We start from the raw sequence: 10386 nt of genomic DNA on the forward strand, positions 1-10386 counted from the left end.
CACTTGCTCACAGTCCCCGCCCCTCCGCCCAGGCCCCGCCCCCTCCCAGCTGAGAATGCACCTGTCCGTGCAGGCCCCGCCCCCTCCCCTCGCGGCCCCGCTCCGCGAGGCGTCAGTTGCTCGCGCCGCTGGCAGTTGGGCAGTAACGGCTCGAGGGAGCATCAGCTGGAGGCGGTGGTGCCACCGGGCATTGCGCTTGGAGCTGTGGCGGCTGGAGCGGCGCTGCCATCGTGAGGGGAAAAAGGGGAAGGGTGAGGAGGAGGGCGGCAGCGGCTCTTTGGAGGAGAATGGCTGGGGGGCTGGCCCTGTGTGCAAGGTACAGGTGAGGGGGCAAAGCCCCTTTCCCCGCAGGCAGCCGGTGGTGGGCAGCCCGCCTGGAGGTCCGGAGCCTGTGGCCGGCCCTGCTGTGAGGTCCCTCCGGGTGAGAGGCTGAGCTGTGTGGTCGGGGGCTGGGCAGCATGGGTGTTGCCCCTCACCCCCAGCAGAGATGGTGACTGCCCCTGCCCCTGGCACTGCCAGACCTGCTGGTGGCTTTTTGACACAGGGGCTGGTTAGTAGATTCCTACACAGAAGCCCATTCCAGCCTGTCTGTCAGGCAGAGTTATTGGTGTGGGATAAATGCAGGCTGGCCCGTGCCCTGAGCTGCACCTGTGGGGAGTGGGGGTGCAAAGCCAGCCAGGGACTCTGTGCTCGGGGAGTTCCAGCCTCTCTGTGCTGGCCGTGGGGAGAAGGGTCCTGGCTTGGGCACTACCCACGGCCACGGGCATCATCCCCAGAGCAAGCAGGAGGGTTAATCCGGTGCTAGCCAGCTTCCTGGGGCTTGGCTGGAAATGTGGTGTGGAGCCCTCTTTGCAGAGCAGCCTCACCAGTGTGCCTTTGCTCATGGGGTGGGTGCCTGTTGCTCTTCCATCCCTGCTGCTGGCAGGGGGAGAGGGGACTTGCTTTCAGAGAGGCCCCCTGGCCTTCTCTGTGTGAAAGTCTTGTGGGGTGTGGGCTCAAGTGCCCTGGCTTGCTTGTTGCTTTCTTTGGATTTCAGAAGCTGGTGTAGCGATAGCTGGTGTTCACGCTGAGCTATGCTTGGCCCTTCAAAGCTGGGTGTTTGATTCCTTGGCCTGAAAGCCACGAGTAATCTGTTTTCCCTGGTCCTGTGTGCGTATCTTCCGAGAAGCGGCCCTGACCCCTGGTGCCTGTCTGACAGGTCTGTTTGCACCCAGACGTGCAAAATGGAGAAATTTAGCAGCACCTCAGGTTATTGTAGAATCCCTGTTGCTTTGGAAATGGTTGAACTGGGTGATCTTCAAGGTTTTTACCAACCTAGGTGATTCTGTGAAAAGCATCACTTCTGGCTCAGAAGTGGGAATTGGTTAGAGAAAAATCCCTTGCACTCAGTGCATTTCATCATCATTCGTCCCTATTCCGAGATCAGCCTGTTGCCTGCAGAGAAAGGGATGACGTTACTGGTCCTTGGTGTCCATCTGGGTGCCTGGGAGATGTGTGGGGGACTTGAGGAAAGCACAGCAGGAGGTGGTTGTGTTAGAAGCTCCCTGCAGGCCCGTGCAAGCAATGCAGAAGGCCTGCCCTGCTTTCCCCAGCCCCTTGGGGTGTATTCTGCAAATGGAGATAGGAGTCTTGCCTTGCCTCGCCCCTCTGCCTGTGCTCTGCAAAGAGGGTCTTGGCAGTGTATGGGCAGGAGCACCCCACTTTCCCCAGACTCTGCGGGTCTGTGGTAGAGATGAGCCATGTGTGTTCTGAGTCCTGAGCCATCCCTCTGGTCTATAGGCAGCCTGTGTTCCACAGACAGGCAGGAGAGCCCTACACTACCTGTGTGCACGAAGTCTTTGCTCTGCAAAGAGAGAAGCCTCACCTCCCCCGTTTGTGTGCTTCTGTGGGCCTGATGTGCAGAGAGTCCCCCTTCACCCTCAGACTGCCCAGGTTTCCCCTGAAGGTGGGTGGAGAAGCCCTGCCTTGCCTGGCCCATCTTTGCTCTGTAACCAGAACTCATTCTGTGTCCTGCCAGGAAAGTGGCGCACGGTGCCCTCCACATGTATTCTCCGTGCAGTCCTTTTACAGTCTATGTTGACAGGAAGGTGTTGCCCTGCCTCACCCTCCTGGTGTTTTCTGTTCTCTGTACAGCCAGTGTGCACTGTATAAGCAGTCCATAAAACCCTGCCTTGGCAGTATCTAGCGTGTGACTAGACAGAGAAGATGTGTTTTGCCTGTGTACAGTCCATCTACAGATGGAACGTAGCCTATCCCCAGAGAGAAAACCCTCACCATCTCTTTTCTATAGGCAGAGTATATCCTGTTGCAAGCTACATACCGTGTCTGGCTTTACCTGTGCAGGTGTTGTCTTGAGGAAGCCAGTATATATTCTGACCAGTGATAGAAAAGTCTCCCCATGTAGTTGGCATGTCATGCCGACACAGATGGTAAATACTAAATGCAGAGATAGGTGAGACATGGCTTTTCTAGGGGTGTCTCTGTTTAGCCCCTGTATTGTCTCTGCAGACAGCAAAGCCTCTGGTCACCTTGCCTGTGTACGTTCCACAGATGGGTAGGCTGTGTACTTTATGGGCTGAAGAGCCTTCCTCTCCTCTCTATGCACGTGCTGCGCACAGAGTGTGTTCTGTAGAGGAAAACGCGATCCTGTTTTCAGCCCTGCCAGTGTTTTGTGGCTCGGATCACTTCTGTGTACGGACAGAAGAGTGCTGCCGTACAGGTCTGTCTTCTTGAGAAAGAGGCTGTCGTCTTTAGGCAGAGACAACCTGCCTCGCCTGTTTGTGTCTACTCTGAGTACAGAATGGCTGTAGCCTGTGCGCAGACAGTCCCTGTGCTCTGTCCAGCCAGAAAAGCAATGCCTTGCCTCTCGCTCTGTGTACGCCTGTGTGTAAAGTGTGTGTACGGATGGGCACGTGTCCTGAGTACAGCCAGGATACACTGCATTCACGGAAAGGAATGGCCTTCCTGCCATGGCCTTGAGTGTCTGTGTTCCATGCAGAGATTGTATCTGTTGAACCGCAAGGCAGAGAAGCGTAGCGTCCCCTCAGCTGTCTGTCTGCTTTCTGTAGTGTGCATGCCATGTGCAAAGTGTGTATGTGTTCTGTGTGCAGAGTGCATCCACGGGTAGAAAGACATGGTTTTGCTTCCTGGGGCTGTTTCCTTTTTTATGCACAGATAATGTATCTTCCGAACACAGAGGGGAGAAAGGCCTCAGAGAGGTGGTTCACGGAAAAAAGATGCTACAACTCGAACAGAGTTATAAAGCAGGTCTGTTTACTCAGGCACCAAGGTGCAAGGGGATCTCTCCACAGAGCTTGCACACCCACCAAAACTTATAGGGTGTGGATATCCATAATCATTGGATTACATAACACAAACATACATATGCATGAGTTCGGCTGGGTTACTTAGAAAGGCTGATGTCAACAGTTTATGTCATCTTTGTACCTGTGCATTGCCTCCTGGTGGGCGTCTTTGGAAGGAAGGCTTGTAGTCTTTCTCACTTTGTTTTTTCCCTGGAGCATGCACAGATTCTCTTGGCCAATTTCTTGAATAACAACTGTTTTTCAGATGGTTTACTTTCTATCTTAGATAAGAGAACCAGTAGAACTTCTACCATCCGTATGGTTATCTTTACTCATTATTAAGATTCCAACTAGTTAGAGACACCTGTTCCTCAAGGCCAAAAGTGTAATATTTTGCTGAACACTGTAGTCCTTGGTAGATTTTCACAGAGAACTGCTTTGTTTTGATGAACACAGTAGTCCTTGGTAAAATTCCACAGAACAGTCTGGGCAAGCAGGAATCTTAGCAATATTGAAAAAATACTGTAACTTTCTATAAGTAAATAAGTTGCTAAGAAGTTTTCTATAAGTAAATAAGTAAATAAATCTTAAAACAAGTAATCATTTCTCTGTGTCAGAGATCAGCTGAGGCTTCTCTTGCCAGAGACAGAGTAGTTAGTGCCTGTATAGACTGTGTCAGGGTGTGTGTGGATACTTGACAGACATCTTTAGATGTATCTCTGTGTGTCTGTCCCTACATAGTCTGTAGATACTTGCTGCATGTTTTCTGTGTAGATTCTGCATGAGTAAATCTATCCAGATGGTGCCCTATATGTGTGTATTTTATATCCAGCCAGACAAAAATTGCCTCACTCAGGCAATGCAGGACTTGTTCTGTGTGTAGAGTATGTGCTATCTCCATCAGATGTAAACATGAAAAGAGCTTCAGCTAAGCAAGGTGTAAAACAGGTGCTCTCTTGTTAATGCCCCGCTCACAGATATAAAAACCCCAGCAAAACTTTTCCGAGCATGGGCAGTAAATATGCTGTCATGTTCTATTCAGCCTACAGCTGGAGAATGAGAAACAGTCGAAAGCCTTTTGTCCGTGTGCAGAGTCTCTGCTGTGTGAATGTCTTGTGCTTCATCCCGGGAGCTCAGACGAGTCTCCCAAGCTGATGCAGGTGTGGAATTTGTGCTGTTTGTGTATCTGTTACGTAGTGGGCAAAGAGTGAGGGTGAGGGGAGAGTGACCACAGGAGCAGAGAAGTGTCTCCCGGGTGAAATAGGAGCTGTGGGGGGGGGTCATGTGAAGGGACTGGGGAATGTTTTGGGGGCCACCTTGTATCTGGGCCACAAAGGGCAACTTGTGAACTGCAGGTTTTTTCAAAGGCCAAGCAGCGGGTTGTGCCCCTGCACAGGTGCCACCTGTGAGGGATGGCAGCTCTCAGAAGCATTAGGAGAGGGTGGCCCCAGAGTTGACTGAGCCCTATGCGATAGCAGGGTCTGGGGGGAGGTAGGGCATTTGTGTATCTATCGGGTGTAGTCCGGCTAAACACAGGCAGCATTTCTCTTGTGGGAATGTGCCGTGTGGTCCTTTAGCCCAGCAGAAGTAGTGAGAAACGGGGAATTTCTCAGGGAGCCCTGGGAGGCGATGACTTGGGATGGATTCAAGAGCTTTCATGCGGCTTGCTGGGAATTACTGTCTCTGGAAGAGTGACAGGAATGCTGTGCAGGTGTTGTCTGGGAATTTCTGGATGAGAATGTAAATAACTATTTCACTGCTGTTTTCTAGGACCACCCAAGACAGTTTTGAAGCGTGTGGGGAGCGCACCACCCCATGGCCCTGGAGGAGCAGTTCAGCGCCAGCTGTTCTAGAGTCCTTCGCTGTCTGGCTGTTTGTGGTTCCTTCATGGCCTGGTGCTCTGGGGTGAGTGATTCCCCACCTGGGCTGTTTGGGGAGCTTCCCTGTAGGTCTCTTCAGCAGTGCTTCATCACCAAGTTTATCTTCGAGTGCATCACCACAAGAGCTTGGTGGAGTGTGGAGTCCACTGTTGACTGAGTATTGGTATTTCTTAATATAGGAACTGAATTGGTAGCTGAAGAAATGGGAAGCCTGTGTGTTAGAACTTTCTTTCCATGGCTTCTCTCCTTTATAATGGTAGAGTTCAGGAGTGTGAGGAAAGTAACAAAGGAAATGAGTTCAAGGTTCTAAATCTTAATTTATGAAATTTGGAGGCAAAGCTTGCTTGCTGCTTAAGAACAAAAGCATCTTCTCTTCGTTATTAGTGGGAAATAGTCTCAGCACAATCTAGACCAGAACGTGGATGTGAAACAACAACAAAGCAAAATCTCTTCAAAGGATCTTGATGTTGAAACTCAGTTGAAATGTTTATTTGCTGTGTAATATTTTTGTCTAAACATACTGAGATTAAGTATGTTGTCTTGCTGAAACAGGGGCTGTTAAGGCCAAAAGCTGTGTTTTGTGTGACTGGTGTGTAACTCACTGTGGAAGAAGCTGAAATACAGGAAACAACAATAATAACAAGTGCTTTCTGGATTAGAATTTTTCTTTTTGACAGTCTTTCAGTAGTAACAGATCAGGATTTAAGCATTAAGGTCTTAATTAAATGCTAGTAAGTACTTCTGACTGTGAGAGGGGAAGGCAAATAGCTACCTGATGATGTAAGGGCTGCTTAGAGTGCTCCTGAATAAACATAAAATTTTTCTTCTTCCTTTCTGAGATACAAATTGAGAAAGACCTTAAATGCATGGCAGACATTCTATTTTTGAGGATCTTGATTTAGTTGTAGACTTTCTTAATTTTTTTTCAGCCGATGTTTACAAAATTGTAGGTTTAACTGCAGGGGTATTTTGTGTAGTATGTGGAATGCCTATTTTTGCCCTGGAGGAGCCCTTCAGCACATGCTGCTGGATGAGCTCATAATTATTCTCTCCCTGGAGGGGATGTTCCCCATGCTGCCTAAATCTTCTTGGAGCCCTTCACCAGAGAAGAACTTCATATTGCCACCCCAGAGGAGCCTGTTGACAAAGGCAGTATTGGGAAGACCATTTTCATCATCACTCCCGAGGAGCTTCTCGTTATGCCGTCATGGAGCAGGTCCTCATTGCATTGTCCAGCTGGTTTTGAAGCCCTTCACCGTGCTGTGTGTCAGGAGCTGTTCCCCAGCCTTCCCCAGAGGTGCCCTTTGCCCTGAGGGCATGAAGGAGCCCTTGGCTGTGCTGGGCCAGGGGAGCCCTTGATGGCAGTGACCCTGAGGATCCCGTCCTTGTACTGGACCCAGAGGAGTCATCACAATGCTGTGGGGGATTGCATCATAATCATCGGTATCCGGGAAGAGACTTTGCCAGAGATGATGTGTAAAAGCCCTTCATCATGCCAACATAGTAGAGTCCTTCATCTTGCCACCATGGAGGAGTCTCACCTCATGCTATGGCCCAGAGTTTCCTCATCATGCTGGTGTGGAGGAGCCCCTCAATGTGCCAGCTCCGAGGAGCATTTCATTCCTGCAGGAGGGAACACTTTGTCCTGCAACCTCAGAGGAGACCTTCATCATCCTGGCCACAGAGGAGCTGTTCCCCACATTTGGTGGGTCTTGTTGCAGCCCTTCAGCACGCTGCCCTAGAGGAGCCTTTCACTGCCATTGTGCCTGGTGAGCTCTTCTTCACCCCTGTGGGGGAGGAGCCCTTGAGCATGGTGCCTCGTGAGAGAGTTTTGGGCTTTGGTGAGTGACGCCGGAGCAGCAGGCAGGCCCCCCTCTGCAGACAGCGTGTGGTAAGTATTGTCTGGTAAGTGTGGTCTGGGGTTTTCTGTTGTCTGGTGCTGTCCGTCCTTTATGCTGTACTGCATTGGCTGAGTGGTACTTTGTATTGTATTGTTAGTGGGCATTTTTTACTCTGTGTCCTGTGTCATATGATATTTAGAGGTATGTACTGCAGGGTGTATTGTGTTGTAGCATCTGCTTAGGTATTTACGGTATTGTATGAGTTGTAGTGTCTTATGTTCTGTATTGTTATGTAGTGTCTTACGCATCATCTGTATTGTATGGATCATAGTGTTTCTATGTATTAGAATATGTAGTCCTTTGGATATTATTTTAATTTGTGTATGGTATAGTATGGTATTTCATATATTGTGTGTGTTCTGTTTTGTATTTTTGGTAAGTGTCGTAGCCTATTTATGGTATCTATTGTACAGTACGATTTGGCTTTGGTATTGATGTTATTGTACGCATGGTATGGTGTGTGTTTATGGTCTGGAATGTATCCTAGGTTAAATAATCTCTATATCACTGTGGGTATTGTTCTGTTTGTACGTATTCTCTGTATAGATATTTGTGTTATATATTTGATGTGTTGTATGTGTTGCATTTCATATACTCTATGTATTGTGTTCTGGTTTATATCATATTGCACACTGTATGTATGGAATGGTATTGCTTGTATCCTATGCAGTTTGCATTGTATCATCTGTTTTATTGGTTGCATGGTATTTTATCGTATGTACTGTACAGCATTGAATGTATTGGAGGTTTTTCTATCTTCCCTTGCATTGTGTATGTATTTTATTTTCTAATATACTGTGTCTGGAAATTTTTCATTGGTAATGTAATATTGATTGTATTTTGGGTTGCTTTTGATGTATTTTGTAGGGAAACTTATTTTTCTTTGTAATGTATTGTATTTTGGATATATTTGTGATGTACTTGGCATTGTAATGTGTTTTGTCTTTTGCAGTACCTTTTGTGTTTTAGTGTGTGTTTTGTAATGGATTTGGGGCTGGATTGTGTGTATTGTATTTTGTCTTGTGATTCCTTGTCTGTAGGTTGTTTGTAGTGTTGTACGGCAGGTGTGGTTTGCACCATTGGGTAAGGTCTGTAAGTTATGGTGTGGTCTGTAGGGCATTGTCTGTCTTGTATCGTGGGTATGGTATTGTATGGTATGGTTTGTAACGTCTGCCTCCGCAGAGGAGCCCTTCCCCTTGGCTGCGCCGCCCCGGAGGAGCTCTTCATGGCACATCCCAGCTCTTCTTGGAGGCCTTGATCACTCCATCCTGGACGAGTCTTGCCTTAGAGGTGGCCTTCACCTTGCTGCCGCAGAGTAGCCAATTTTCATCCCTACTTCGGAGTCAGGTTCTTATTTTAGTTTTTATTGGATCATCTTTTGTGTTGTACATGCTGTTTGGCATTGTATTGTATTTATGGTGTTTTATTGATTGTATTTTATCTTTTATTTTATCTGGTATTTTGTGCATCATGTGTATTGTGTTAGTTGTGAATATGGGATGTAGCTTTTTGTAGTGTGTATGGTATTATGTGTCATTTTTTGCATTGTAATTCATTTTATATATTCTATTGTTTATATGGTTGGTATTTTATGGTTTGTCATATTTTGTGTTGTATGTATTTTGCTGTATTTTTTAATTGTTTCATCTTGAATGTTTTGTATTATATATATTTTATTGTTTGGTTTTGTGCTTATATCGTGTATGTTGCATTTTATCTATGGTATGTATTGTATTTTCTCTGTGTTATGCATTGCATGGTAATGTATGTAATATATGGTGTTTATTGGATTGTCTGTGTCATGTGTATCGTATTTTATCGTACATATCTTATATTTGCCCATGTATGCCTTCCTGGATGATGCATTTACTGGTTTGCTCTTGGAGGCGCCCTTCACCACATTGTCGTGAAGGATTCCTCAACCACGCTGCACCGGAGGAACAGTTCACCGTGTCATGCCAGAGGAGCATGTCATCATCCCCACCCAGAGGGGCTGTTCCCCACGCTGGTTGGATCTTCTTGTAGCCCTTCAGCACACTGTCTCCAAGGAGCCCTTCCCTGTGCTGATCCGTAGGCGGTCCTCATTGCGCTGCCCGGATGAGTCCTTCCTCACACCACCCTGGAGGAGCCGTTCACCACACTGCCTCAGAGGAGCCCCTCATCATGGTCCCCTGGACGTGCGCTGCTTCACTCTGCTGCAGAGGAGGCCTTCGCTGCACCACTCCAGAGCAGCTCTTCATCATGCTGTGCTGGAGGAACTCACAGTTTCAGTGTCCTGGAGCAGGCTTTCACCGTGCCAATTCTGCAGTGATCCCTATCAGCCCCGTATCACACCTCCACAGAAGAGCCTCTCATTTGCCATTTCAGCCTTTCATCACAAGTAGCCCAGAAGATCAGCTTGTCGCACCATCCTGGAGGAGCCCTTCACTGTGCTGATCCGTAGGACCCCTTTGATATGAGGGAAGCAAAAAATAAAGCCAGAAGCTATTTGCTTTTGAATGAGGAAACCCTGATACAGGGAGGGAAAAAAAACCAACCAAAACGGTTAACCTGGACAGTGTTACCACAAGGTTTTAAAACCAGCCCAACTATCTCTGGGAATCAATTGGCCTGAGAACTTGAAACCTGGACCCTGCCCTCACGAGGAGGAATTTTACTACGATCTGTACGTGACCTTTTCATAGCTACAAGCATGAAGGAAGACTGTGTACTATGGACTTTCAGTTTGCTTAACTTCCTGGGACTTAGTGGATATTGGGTATCTCAACAGAAAGCTCAACTGGTCCAGCAGCAAGTGACCTACTTAGGATTTGGGATTCCTGAAGATCAACCGAGCTGAGAACGGAAAGAGGCCATCTGTTGCACACGTGAACCCAGAATGGCAAAAGAACTCCAAACTTTCCTTGGAATTACAGTATGGTGCCAATTATGAACCACTATAACACTGTGAATCCAGCCTCTTTTCTCAGTGGGACCACATCAGAACCTGTAACCTGTGACTGTCTGGAGATCATGGAAGCCATTTTCTCCAGTAGACCTGATTTAAAAGAAGAACCACTTGAGAATGCTGAAGTCACCTAGTTCATGGATGGAAGCAGCTTCATAAAACAGGGAAACCCGTAAGGCAGGATACACTGTGATCACCACTGACGAAGTAATAGAAGCTGAATCATTGCCAGTAGGGACTTCTGCTCAGAAGGCTGAAATAATTGCCTTGACCAAAGTTTTAGAACTAGCAAAAGGGAAAAAGTTTAAGATTAGGAATATGCTTTTGGAGTAGTACATGCTCATGCACCATAT

At 47.6% G+C, this 10386-nt stretch overlaps 1 long non-coding RNA gene across 1 annotated transcript in view; it reads right to left on the reverse strand.

Moving 5' to 3' along the window:
* LOC113480998 overlaps window positions 1-9996 on the reverse strand; it is a 13582-nt gene extending 3586 nt beyond the window's left edge. The window contains exons 1-3 of the long non-coding RNA XR_003398584.1: window positions 9985-9996; window positions 4005-4010; window positions 2105-2108 (exon numbers count right to left, since the gene is read on the reverse strand). This is a non-coding gene — a long non-coding RNA (uncharacterized LOC113480998). The remainder of the gene's footprint in view (window positions 1-2104; window positions 2109-4004; window positions 4011-9984) is intronic.
* Window positions 9997-10386: the final 390 nt, after the last annotated feature.

Source organism: Athene cunicularia, assembly GCF_003259725.1.
Source record: "Athene cunicularia isolate RWA chromosome 5 unlocalized genomic scaffold, athCun1 chr5_part2, whole genome shotgun sequence".
Lineage (NCBI taxonomy): Eukaryota > Metazoa > Chordata > Aves > Strigiformes > Strigidae > Athene > Athene cunicularia.